Source organism: Lithobates pipiens, unplaced genomic scaffold, assembly GCF_037356315.1.
Source record: "Lithobates pipiens isolate NorthernLeopardFrog02 unplaced genomic scaffold, aLitPip1_a1.2 Scaffold_28, whole genome shotgun sequence".
Taxonomy (NCBI): domain Eukaryota; kingdom Metazoa; phylum Chordata; class Amphibia; order Anura; family Ranidae; genus Lithobates; species Lithobates pipiens.
The window spans coordinates 167,165,258-167,177,757 of NW_027507789.1; the positions used below are offsets into that span (position 1 = coordinate 167,165,258).

Here is a 12,500-nt window from a genome sequence, read left to right on the forward strand (position 1 = left end):
TGCTACCCTCATTATTTCCAAAGCGTTGGAAGGAAACAACAAAGCCGGATGTTAAAAGTGCAAAGTAGTGATTTAATAGAAGGACACGCAGAAAGCAAGCGTTTTGCTGTCAACAAGAGATGGCCGTTTGCTTCGAGTGCACTTTTCCTTGGATGCAGAATTAGAAAGTGGGTGTTTCTAGTAGATATTGTCTAATTCAAGAACTCCGGAAAGTCAAGTCATCCTAACGTTTTGATTTCATTATCTAGATTATCCTTCAAACATTTCCACCCTAACGTGCCCTTGGGAAAAAATTCTTAATACGCTGCTATGTGAGATACAGTCACCAAGCCTTGCAGGTAGGCCCCAGCGAGATTTGAACTCGCGACCCCTGGTTTACAAGACCAGTGCTCTAACCCCTGAGCTATGGAGCCCTTTATGTTTGGTTCCAAGACAAGTTATTTTTTGTCCTAGACGTTGAGCGGTAGTGGAGCTAGAGAATGTGAATGCATGCAAAGAAAAGCTTAAAAGCTGTCAGAAGTGGGATTCGAACCCACGCCTCCAGGGGAGACTGCGACCTGAACGCAGCGCCTTAGACCGCTCGGCCATCCTGACTAGTGATGGCCGAACGGTTCGCCCGGCGGTCGTTTCGCGGCGAATTTCCGACTTTCGCCGTCCGCGGGTTCGAACGCCTTTTTCCGTCGTTCGCCCCGGCGGACTTACGTGTTTAATGTATACAAGAACTTTAACCTTTCGTGACACGTTTATCATGTGTTACAGGACAACCAATTGAGACATGACAGCTCATGGACACTTGGACATTCCCCCTAACCTATAAATACACCCGATCCGGTGGCCATTTTACATTCTTTCTTCTGTCACTGTAGGGAAAGGATCCTGTGTGGAGTAGGGACAGAGAAAACGCTAGCTATTTGGTACACAAAAGTTCTTTTCAGGACTGGTATAGGTGTTAGGTCAGCAGCCTGAGTTTCTTTTGTCAGTTTAGATAAAGGGACAGAGCGCTGTATGCTGCTATTTTAGGGACAGCTCAGCCAGATTAGTCTTTCTTCATCATCATCATCATCATCATCATTAGCTGTTACTATCAGGTCCACAAAAGAGCTGTTCCAGCTAATCGTTCCAGCCTACTCTTTTTTGCCAATTTGTATAGGGACAGGCAGGAAGCAGTGTGTCAGGCAGTGAGGATAATTTTAAAGACTTGCTGTTACTATTAGTTCCACAAAGGTTCTTTTCAGGACTGGTATCAGTGGTACGGTAATAGGCTTGTACACGTATAATATTCTTTCTTCCAAATATAGAAAGAATATTATACTTGACTGCTGCCCTTCTGCTGCAGTCTGCTAATCATTCACAACTCACTTGTTCCACAAAGCTCTTTATCAGGACTGGTAACTTGGTCTGTCTAGGGTGCTACGGTACATAGGCTTGGGTGCGGTACAGTCTGCTGTTCTGTAAGGACCGCTATCGGTCCACAATACATAGGGTTGCCGTGCACTACTGCTGACCGCTGCCCTATACTGCAGCAGTCCTTCATTGGTATAGGGACTGACGTACAGTCTGCTAATCACTAACACACAACCTGCTTGGTCCACAAAAGTTCTTATAAGGACTGGTAACTTGGTATAGGGTGCTACGGTACATAGGCCTGAGTGCGTTACAGTCTGCTGTTCTGTAAGGACCGCTATCGGTCCACAATACATAGGGTTGCCGTGCACTACTGCTGACCGCTGCCCTATACTGCAGCAGTCCTTCAGCGGTATAGGGACTGACGCACAGTCTGCTAAACACTAACACACAACCTGCTTGGTCCACAAAAGTTTTTATAAGGACTGGTAACTTGGTATAGGGTGCTACGGTACATAGGCCTGAGTGCAGTACAGTCTGCTGTTCTGTAAGGACCGCTATCGGTCCACAATACATAGGGTTGCCGTGCACTACTGCTGACCGCTGCCCTATACTGCAGCAGTCCTTCATTGGTATAGGGACTGACGTACAGTCTGCTAATCACTAACACACAACCTGCTTGGTCCACAAAAGTTCTTATAAGGACTGGTAACTTGGTATAGGGTGCTACGGTACATAGGCCTGAGTGCGTTACAGTCTGCTGTTCTGTAAGGACCGCTATCGGTCCACAATACATAGGGTTGCCGTGCACTACTGCTGACCGCTGCCCTATACTGCAGCAGTCCTTCATTGGTATAGGGACTGACGTACAGTCTGCTAATCACTAACACACAACCTGCTTGTTCCACAAAAGTTCTTATAAGGACTGGTAACTTGGTATAGGGTGCTACGGTACATAGGCCTGAGTGCGTTACAGTCTGCTGTTCTGTAAGGACCGCTATCGGTCCACAATACATAGGGTTGCCGTGCACTACTGCTGACCGCTGCCCTATACTGCAGCAGTCCTTCATTGGTATAGGGACTGACGTACAGTCTGCTAATCACTAACACACAACCTGCTTGGTCCACAAAAGTTCTTATAAGGACTGGTAACTTGGTATAGGGTGCTACGGTACATAGGCCTGAGTGCGTTACAGTCTGCTGTTCTGTAAGGACCGCTATCGGTCCACAATACATAGGGTTGCCGTGCACTACTGCTGACCGCTGCCCTATACTGCAGCAGTCCTTCAGCGGTATAGGGACTGACGCACAGTCTGCTAAACACTAACACACAACCTGCTTGGTCCACAAAAGTTTTTATAAGGACTGGTAACTTGGTATAGGGTGCTACGGTACATAGGCCTGAGTGCGTTACAGTCTGCTGTTCTGTAAGGACCGCTATCGGTCCACAATACATAGGGTTGCCGTGCACTACTGCTGACCGCTGCCCTATACTGCAGCAGTCCTTCATTGGTATAGGGACTGACGTACAGTCTGCTAATCACTAACACACAACCTGCTTGGTCCACAAAAGTTCTTATAAGGACTGGTAACTTGGTATAGGGTGCTACGGTACATAGGCCTGAGTGCGTTACAGTCTGCTGTTCTGTAAGGACCGCTATCGGTCCACAATACATAGGGTTGCCGTGCACTACTGCTGACCGCTGCCCTATACTGCAGCAGTCCTTCAGCGGTATAGGGACTGACGCACAGTCTGCTAAACACTAACACACAACCTGCTTGGTCCACAAAAGTTTTTATAAGGACTGGTAACTTGGTATAGGGTGCTACGGTACATAGGCCTGAGTGCAGTACAGTCTGCTGTTCTGTAAGGACCGCTATCGGTCCACAATACATAGGGTTGCCGTGCACTACTGCTGACCGCTGCCCTATACTGCAGCAGTCCTTCATTGGTATAGGGACTGACGTACAGTCTGCTAATCACTAACACACAACCTGCTTGTTCCACAAAAGTTCTTATAAGGACTGGTAACTTGGTATAGGGTGCTACGGTACATAGGCTTGAGTGCGGTACAGTCTGCTGTTCTGTAAGGACCGCTATCGGTCCACAATAGATAGGGTTGACGTGCACCACTGCTGACCGCTGCCCTATACTGCAGCAGTCCTTCAGCGGTATAGGGACTGACGCACAGTCTGCTAAACACTAACACACAACCTGCTTGGTCCACAAAAGTTTTTATAAGGACTGGTAACTTGGTATAGGGTGCTACGGTACATAGGCCTGAGTGCGTTACAGTCTGCTGTTCTGTAAGGACCGCTATCGGTCCACAATACATAGGGTTGCCGTGCACTACTGCTGACCGCTGCCCTATACTGCAGCAGTCCTTCATTGGTATAGGGACTGACGTACAGTCTGCTAATCACTAACACACAACCTGCTTGGTCCACAAAAGTTCTTATAAGGACTGGTAACTTGGTATAGGGTGCTACGGTACATAGGCCTGAGTGCGTTACAGTCTGCTGTTCTGTAAGGACCGCTATCGGTCCACAATACATAGGGTTGCCGTGCACTACTGCTGACCGCTGCCCTATACTGCAGCAGTCCTTCAGCGGTATAGGGACTGACGCACAGTCTGCTAAACACTAACACACAACCTGCTTGGTCCACAAAAGTTCTTATAAGGACTGGTAACTTGGTATAGGGTGCTACGGTACATAGGCTTGAGTGCGGTACAGTCTGCTGTTCTGTAAGGACCGCTATCGGTCCACAATAGATAGGGTTGACGTGCACCACTGCTGACCGCTGCCCTATACTGCAGCAGTCCTTCAGCGGTATAGGGACTGACGTACAGTCTGCTAAACACTAATACACAACCTGCTTGGTCCACAAAAGTTCTTATAAGGACTGGTAACTTGGTATAGGGTGCTACGGTACATAGGCTTGAGTGCGGTACAGTCTGCTGTTCTGTAAGGACCGCTATAGGTCCACAATAGATAGGGTTGACGTGCACCACTGCTGACCGCTCACCTATACTGCAGCAGTCCTTCAGCGGTATAGGGACTAAGAGTTTTGTCACAGGGTCATTTAAAAAATGACATGCAGAGGAAGAGGCAGGCCCTTCCGCAGGGGTGGTAGGGGTAGGGCAGGAGCAACAGGCTTGAGCCAAAGTGGGAAGTTGCAGAAGGTGCGTTCAATTACTTTAAAGGATGCACCAGACTTGGTTGAGTGGCTCGCTCAGCCTTACTCTTCTGCACCCTCCTCATCCTCTCGATCTGCACCCTCTTCTTCACTCTCTGCTATGTGCACCCCCAAAGACACTACCACCAACAACACGACCACCACTACCACCACCACATACCTTCCGCTTGAGTCACTGGAATTATTTTCCGATCCATATCAAGAGGACATTTCTGATGCGCAGCCACTCTTGGTATTGGATCAGGAAGAGGAGGTAGCAACAAGCGCTACTCAGCAGTCTGACGCCAGTACCCAGATCAGCCCAAGGAGGAGGTTGGTCCCCGGTGTTGCTGCCTACTCTACTTATAGCGGTGGGGAAGGTGACGTTGATGATGACGTGTCTAGTGATGTCACGTGGGTGCCCACAAGAGAGGAAGAGGAGGGGAGTTCAGAGGGAGATATGGACCAGCAGATAGGGAGGAGAAGCAGCAATGACTTACATTGCACAGCAGGGACAAAGCAGACTGCAAATGTATCAGGAGCGAGTCATCGACCATGTACGGTCACATCTGGCGCTCCCAGGACACCGGCACATGGCTCCGCAGTGTGGGCTTTTTTTAACGTGTCCGCTGCTGACAATAGCGTTGCCATCTGCAATCTTTGCAGTCAACGCGTTAGTCGCGGTAAGCCCAATACTCACCTAGGGACGACCGCCTTAAGAAGGCACATGAGCAGCCATCACCGAGCCCAGTGGGAGCAACGGAACACACAAAGCCACACTGCAGGCTCTCACCGTCCAGCCTCGTCTTCTACTTCTCCTTCTCCTCTCTCCTCACAATTGTCCTCCACTCCACCTTCCATCACGCCAAGCTCACATTTTTCTGCAAAAAGGCAGGCTTCCGTGGGCCTAATGTTTGAGCGTAAAAAAATGATGACGCCGGATAACCCTCTTGCCCAACGGTTGGCGGCTGGCTTGTCAGAACTCATAGCCCGCCAACTACTGCCATATAAACTGGTGGACTCGGAGGCCTTTCGCAAATTTGTGGCCATTGGAACACCACAATGGAAGGTCCCAGGAAGGAAGTATTTCTCAGAGAAGGGCATCCCAGAGCTATATGGCCATGTTCAGCGGCAAGTGAATGTATCTCTGGCACACAGTGTCGGTGCCAAGATACATCTGACCACAGACACGTGGTCTAGCAAACACGGGCAGGGAAGGTATATCAGTTTTACTGCCCACTGGGTGAACCTTCTGACGGCCGTCAAGCATGTAACCCGTGGCACCCGTGTAGATTTGGTTTTACCGCCACGGATTGCATGCAGGCCTGACTCTTCTTCTCCTCCTCCTACTCCATCCTCCTCCCTCTCCTCCTCAGCTGCCTCCTCCTTTTCCGCTGCTAGCGTCTCTTCCACTGCACCGCCCAAGCTCCCCAGAACCTATTCCACATGCCAGGTGAGACGTTGCCATGCCGTGCTGCGTCTGTTGTGCCTGGAAGCAAAGAGCCACACTGGCCCGGCACTCCTTTCAGCTTTGCGTTCACAGGCAGATGAGTGGCTAACACCGCTCAATTTGACAGTTGGTAAAGTGGTGTGTGACAACGGTGCCAATCTGCTTAGCGCATTGAAACAGGGCAAAATCACGCACGTGCCGTGCATGGCACACGTCTTAAACTTGGTCGTGCAGCGATTCCTTGTCAAATACCCTGGGGTCCAGGACATCTTGCGGCAGGCAAGGAAAATCTCGGCCCATTTCAGAAGATCTTACACGGCCATGGCTCGCCTTGCTGACATTCAGCGGCGACACCATCTGCCGGTCAGACGTCTTATTTGCGATTGCCCGACGCGATGGAACTCAACCTTCTATATGCTTGATAGGCTGCTCCAGCAGAAACGTGCAGTTAACGTCTACCTGTATGAACTCTGCGAAAGAAACGGTTCTGGGGAGCTGGGTTTTTTTTCACCGCGCCAGTGGCTGCTCATGCGCGACACATGCAGACTTCTGCGGCCATTTGAGGAGATCACCAAACTGGTCAGTCGCAGCCATGGCGCCATCAGTGACATGGTACCTTATGCCTTCTTTCTGGAGCGTGCATTGCGTCGTGTCATTGATCAGGCTGTGGAGGAGCAGGAGCGGGAAGATGAGGAAGTCGCAATGCTGGATGAATTCCCAGGGGGGGCTACTCTATCTGAGACAAGTCAACAACAGGAGTCTGATGAGGAGTCAGAGGAGGATGGTGCCGGGGCGGATGAGCAGGAGCAAGAAGAGCATGCTTTAAACCTTTCTGGGATCCCTGTTGTGCGAGGATGGGGAGAGGAGAATGAAGAGGACGACATTATCCTGGATGATGAGCAGGAGCCAGGCCACCACACCGCTTCCACTTTAGTGCAAATGGGGGCCTTCATGCTCCAGTGTTTTAATAGGGACCCCCGTATAAAAAGCATGAGGGTCAAGGACCAGTACTGGGTGGCAACGTACTTAGACCCCCGGTACAAACACAAAATGGCGGAAATGTTACCGCCGTCGCAGAGGGCTGTCAGAATGCAGCACTTCCAGGCCTTGCTTCGAGAAATGCTGCATTCTGCTTTTGCGTGCGCTGGCAGAGGAGCAATTCCCACTCCCAGAGAAGGATTTGCGGGTACCAATCCAACAGCGCCTGCAAGAAGAGGCCGGTTTGAAGATGTGTTGGTGACTTCGGATATGAGGTCATTCTTTCAGCCGACCCATCGACAGGTGTCATCCGGATCCAGCATCAGGGAACGCCTAGACCGTCAGGTGTCCGACTACATTGGGTTAACGGCCGATGTGGACGCTCTGAGGAGTGATGAACCCCTAGACTACTGGGTGGGCAGGCTTGACCTCTGGCCAGAGCTTGCCCAATTTGCAATCGAACTGTTGGCTTGCCCCTCATCCAGTGTCCTGTCCGAAAGGACGTTCAGCGCAGCAGGGGGGATTGTGACCGATAAGCGTACTCGCCTAGCTCACCACAGTGTTAACTACCTCACATTTCTAAAAATGAATGAGGCATGGATCTCGGAGGAATTCAACACATGTGATCAGTAGACCATGTATATGTCTATAAACAATTTTTGGAATCAAGCACACAGACCTTCTTAATTCATTTGGCTCACTTCCCTGACCCAAAAAAGCACACCGTACTATATGCCCCTACCCTCCTCTTTGAAGAGGTTGAGCGGTGTCATATTTCTACTGGGGCTGCTTATTATGAGGGGTTCCCACCATCCCTGTGCTGTGCTGACTTCCTCCTGGGTGTTCTTATTATGAGGGGCTCCCACCATCCCTGTGCTGTGCTGACTTCCTCCTGGGGGTTCTTATTATGAGGGGATCACACCATCCCTGTGCTGTGCTGACTTCCTCCTGGGGCTGCTTACGGTGCTGCTGTCAGCGCTGTATGTCACGGAGCTGCTGTCAGCGCTGTATGTCACGGAGCTGCTGTCAGCGCTGTATGTCACGGAGCTGCTGTCAGCGCTGTATGTCACGGAGCTGCTGTCAGCGCTGTATGTCACGGAGCTGCTGTCAGCGCTGTATGTCACGGAGCTGCTGTCAGCGCTGTATGTCACGGAGCTGCTGTCAGCGCTGTATGTCACGGAGCTGCTGTCAGCGCTGTATGTCACGGAGCTGCTGTCAGCGCTGTATGTCACGGAGCTGCTGTCAGCGCTGTATGTCACGGTGCTGCTGTCAGCGCTGTATGTCACGGAGCTGCTGTCAGCGCTGTATGTCACGGAGCTGCTGTCAGTGCTGTATGTCACGGAGCTGCTGTCAGCGCTGTATGTCACGGAGCTGCTGTCAGCGCTGTATGTCACGGAGCTGCTGTCAGCGCTGTATGTCACGGTGCTGCTGTCAGCGCTGTATGTCACGGAGCTGCTGTCAGCGCTGTATGTCACGGAGCTGCTGTCAGCGCTGTATGTCACGGAGCTGCTGTCAGCGCTGTATGTCACGGAGCTGCTGTCAGCGCTGTATGTCACGGAGCTGCTGTCAGCGCTGTATGTCACGGTGCTGATGTCAGTGCTCTGTATTACGGTGCTGCTGTCAGTGCTCTGTATCTCCTGCACCCTCTTGTTTGCCTACCCTGGTCCCTGACCTTCCCTCTCCTCCATTGCCTTCATTAGCTCCATAGTCCTGAATTGTCAGAACAATTTCCCAAATAAAAAAAAAATGCTTGTAGTTATCGATCCCAAATTCACCTCATACATGTATTATGCTATTGTCCAGGTGGTGGGACTACGTGCTACCCCCTAATAATTACCCCGTGGCCGCAAATTCGACCTAAAGGTTTGCGAAATTCGCCTCCCATTGAAGTCAATGGAGCCCGCGGCGAACGGTCGTTTTCGCGAACGTTTGTGTCCGTTCGCGTTTCGCGTTCGCGAAACGTCCCGTCGGAAGTTCGTCCATCACTAATCCTGACCTGTGATGCTTGGGGTTCGGTGAGACCGACGACGCTCACAGGTTGATCTAATGTGCCCGTAAAATAAATCCGCTGAAGGTTACTTGATGGAGAAATTGCGATAGAAGCAGCTTTACCCTTGTCACCATTCATTGCTACCCTCATTATTTCCAAAGCGTTGGAAGGAAACAACAAAGCCGGATGTTAAAAGTGCAAAGTAGTGATTTAATAGAAGGACACGCAGAAAGCAAGCGTTTTGCTGTCAACAAGAGATGGCCGTTTGCTTCGAGTGCACTTTTCCTTGGATGCAGAATTAGAAAGTGGGTGTTTCTAGTAGATATTGTCTAATTCAAGAACTCCGGAAAGTCAAGTCATCCTAACGTTTTGATTTCATTATCTAGATTATCCTTCAAACATTTCCACCCTAACGTGCCCTTGGGAAAAAATTCTTAATACGCTGCTATGTGAGATACAGTCACCAAGCCTTGCAGGTAGGCCCCAGCGAGATTTGAACTCGCGACCCCTGGTTTACAAGACCAGTGCTCTAACCCCTGAGCTATGGAACCCTTTATGCTTGGTTCCAAGACAAGTTATTTTTTGTCCTAGACGTTGAGCGGTAGTGGAGCTAGAGAATGTGAATGCATGCAAAGAAAAGCTTAAAAGCTGTCAGAAGTGGGATTCGAACCCACGCCTCCAGGGGAGACTGCGACCTGAACGCAGCGCCTTAGACCGCTCGGCCATCCTGACCTGTGATGCTTGGGGTTCGGTGAGACCGACGACGCTCACAGGTTGATCTAATGTGCCCGTAAAATAAATCCGCTGAAGGTTACTTGATGGAGAAATTGCGATAGAAGCAGCTTTACCCTTGTCACCATTCATTGCTACCCTCATTATTTCCAAAGCGTTGGAAGGAAACAACAAAGCCGGATGTTAAAAGTGCAAAGTAGTGATTTAATAGAAGGACACGCAGAAAGCAAGCGTTTTGCTGTCAACAAGAGATGGCCGTTTGCTTCGAGTGCACTTTTCCTTGGATGCAGAATTAGAAAGTGGGTGTTTCTAGTAGATATTGTCTAATTCAAGAACTCCGGAAAGTCAAGTCATCCTAACGTTTTGATTTCATTATCTAGATTATCCTTCAAACATTTCCACCCTAACGTGCCCTTGGGAAAAAATTCTTATTACGCTGCTATGTGAGATACAGTCACCAAGCCTTGCAGGTAGGCCCCAGCGAGATTTGAACTCGCGACCCCTGGTTTACAAGACCAGTGCTCTAACCCCTGAGCTATGGAGCCCTTTATGCTTGGTTCCAAGACAAGTTATTTTTTGTCCTAGACGTTGAGCGGTAGTGGAGCTAGAGAATGTGAATGCATGCAAAGAAAAGCTTAAAAGCTGTCAGAAGTGGGATTCGAACCCACGCCTCCAGGGGAGACTGCGACCTGAACGCAGCGCCTTAGACCGCTCGGCCATCCTGACCTGTGATGCTTGGGGTTCGGTGAGACCGACGACGCTCACAGGTTGATCTAATGTGCCCGTAAAATAAATCCGCTGAAGGTTACTTGATGGAGAAATTGCGATAGAAGCAGCTTTACCCTTGTCACCATTCATTGCTACCCTCATTATTTCCAAAGCGTTGGAAGGAAACAACAAAGCCGGATGTTAAAAGTGCAAAGTAGTGATTTAATAGAAGGACACGCAGAAAGCAAGCGTTTTGCTGTCAAAAAGAGATGGCCGTTTGCTTCGAGTGCACTTTTCCTTGGATGCAGAATTAGAAAGTGGGTGTTTCTAGTAGATATTGTCTAATTCAAGAACTCCGGAAAGTCAAGTCATCCTAACGTTTTGATTTCATTATCTAGATTATCCTTCAAACATTTCCACCCTAACGTGCCCTTGGGAAAAAATTCTTAATACGCTGCTATGTGAGATACAGTCACCAAGCCTTGCAGGTAGGCGCCAGCGAGATTTGAACTCGCGACCCCTGGTTTACAAGACCAGTGCTCTAACCCCTGAGCTATGGAGCCCTTTATGCTTGGTTCCAAGACAAGTTATTTTTTGTCCTAGACGTTGAACGGTAGTGGAGCTAGAGAATGTGAATGCATGCAAAGAAAAGCTTAAAAGCTGTCAGAAGTGGGATTCGAACCCACGCCTCCAGGGGAGACTGCGACCTGAACGCAGCGCCTTAGACCGCTCGGCCATCCTGACCTGTGATGCTTGGGGTTCGGTGAGACCGACGACGCTCACAGGTTGATCTAATGTGCCCGTAAAATAAATCCGCTGAAGGTTACTTGATGGAGAAATTGCGATAGAAGCAGCTTTACCCTTGTCACCATTCATTGCTACCCTCATTATTTCCAAAGCGTTGGAAGGAAACAACAAAGCCGGATGTTAAAAGTGCAAAGTAGTGATTTAATAGAAGGACACGCAGAAAGCAAGCGTTTTGCTGTCAACAAGAGATGGCCGTTTGCTTCGAGTGCACTTTTCCTTGGATGCAGAATTAGAAAGTGGGTGTTTCTAGTAGATATTGTCTAATTCAAGAACTCCGGAAAGTCAAGTCATCCTAACGTTTTGATTTCATTATCTAGATTATCCTTCAAACATTTCCACCCTAACGTGCCCTTGGGAAAAAATTCTTAATACGCTGCTATGTGAGATACAGTCACGTCACCAAGCCTTGCAGGTAGGCCCCAGCGAGATTTGAACTCGCGACCCCTGGTTTACAAGACCAGTGCTCTAACCCCTGAGCTATGGAGCCCTTTATGTTTGGTTCCAAGACAAGTTATTTTTTGTCCTAGACGTTGAGCGGTAGTGGAGCTAGAGAATGTGAATGCATGCAAAGAAAAGCTTAAAAGCTGTCAGAAGTGGGATTCGAATCCACGCCTCCAGGGGAGACTGCGACCTGAACGCAGCGCCTTAGACCGCTCGGCCATCCTGACCTGTGATGCTTGGGGTTCGGTGAGACCGACGACGCTCACAGGTTGATCTAATGTGCCCGTAAAATAAATCCGCTGAAGGTTACTTGATGGAGAAATTGCGATAGAAGCAGCTTTACCCTTGTCACCATTCATTGCTACCCTCATTATTTCCAAAGCGTTGGAAGGAAACAACAAAGCCGGATGTTAAAAGTGCAAAGTAGTGATTTAATAGAAGGACACGCAGAAAGCAAGCGTTTTGCTGTCAACAAGAGATGGCCGTTTGCTTCGAGTGCACTTTTCCTTGGATGCAGAATTAGAAAGTGGGTGTTTCTAGTAGATATTGTCTAATTCAAGAACTCCGGAAAGTCAAGTCATCCTAACGTTTTGATTTCATTATCTAGATTATCCTTCAAACATTTCCACCCTAACGTGCCCTTGGGAAAAAAATCTTATTACGCTGCTATGTGAGATACAGTCACCAAGCCTTGCAGGTAGGCCCCAGCGAGATTTGAACTCGCGACCCCTGGTTTACAAGACCAGTGCTCTAACCCCTGAGCTATGGAACCCTTTATGCTTGGTTCCAAGACAAGTTATTTTTTGTCCTAGACGTTGAGCGGTAGTGGAGCTAGAGAATGTGAATGCATGCAAAGAAAAGCTTAAAAGCTG

The 12,500-nt window shown here is 49.3% G+C and overlaps 3 non-coding genes across 3 annotated transcripts; all 3 read right to left on the reverse strand.

Moving 5' to 3' along the window:
• Positions 1 to 340: 340 nt before the first annotated feature.
• Positions 341 to 413, reverse strand: TRNAT-UGU (transfer RNA threonine (anticodon UGU)). The gene has a single exon. It is a non-coding gene; the product is annotated as a tRNA-Thr (tRNA).
• Positions 414 to 10,144: 9,731 nt separating this feature from the next.
• On the reverse strand, positions 10,145 to 10,217 carry TRNAT-UGU (transfer RNA threonine (anticodon UGU)). Its single transcript has one exon. It is a non-coding gene; the product is annotated as a tRNA-Thr (tRNA).
• A 1,384-nt stretch (positions 10,218 to 11,601) lies between these two features.
• Positions 11,602 to 11,674, reverse strand: TRNAT-UGU (transfer RNA threonine (anticodon UGU)). The gene has a single exon. It is a non-coding gene; the product is annotated as a tRNA-Thr (tRNA).
• Between the last annotated feature and the right edge of the window lie 826 nt (positions 11,675 to 12,500).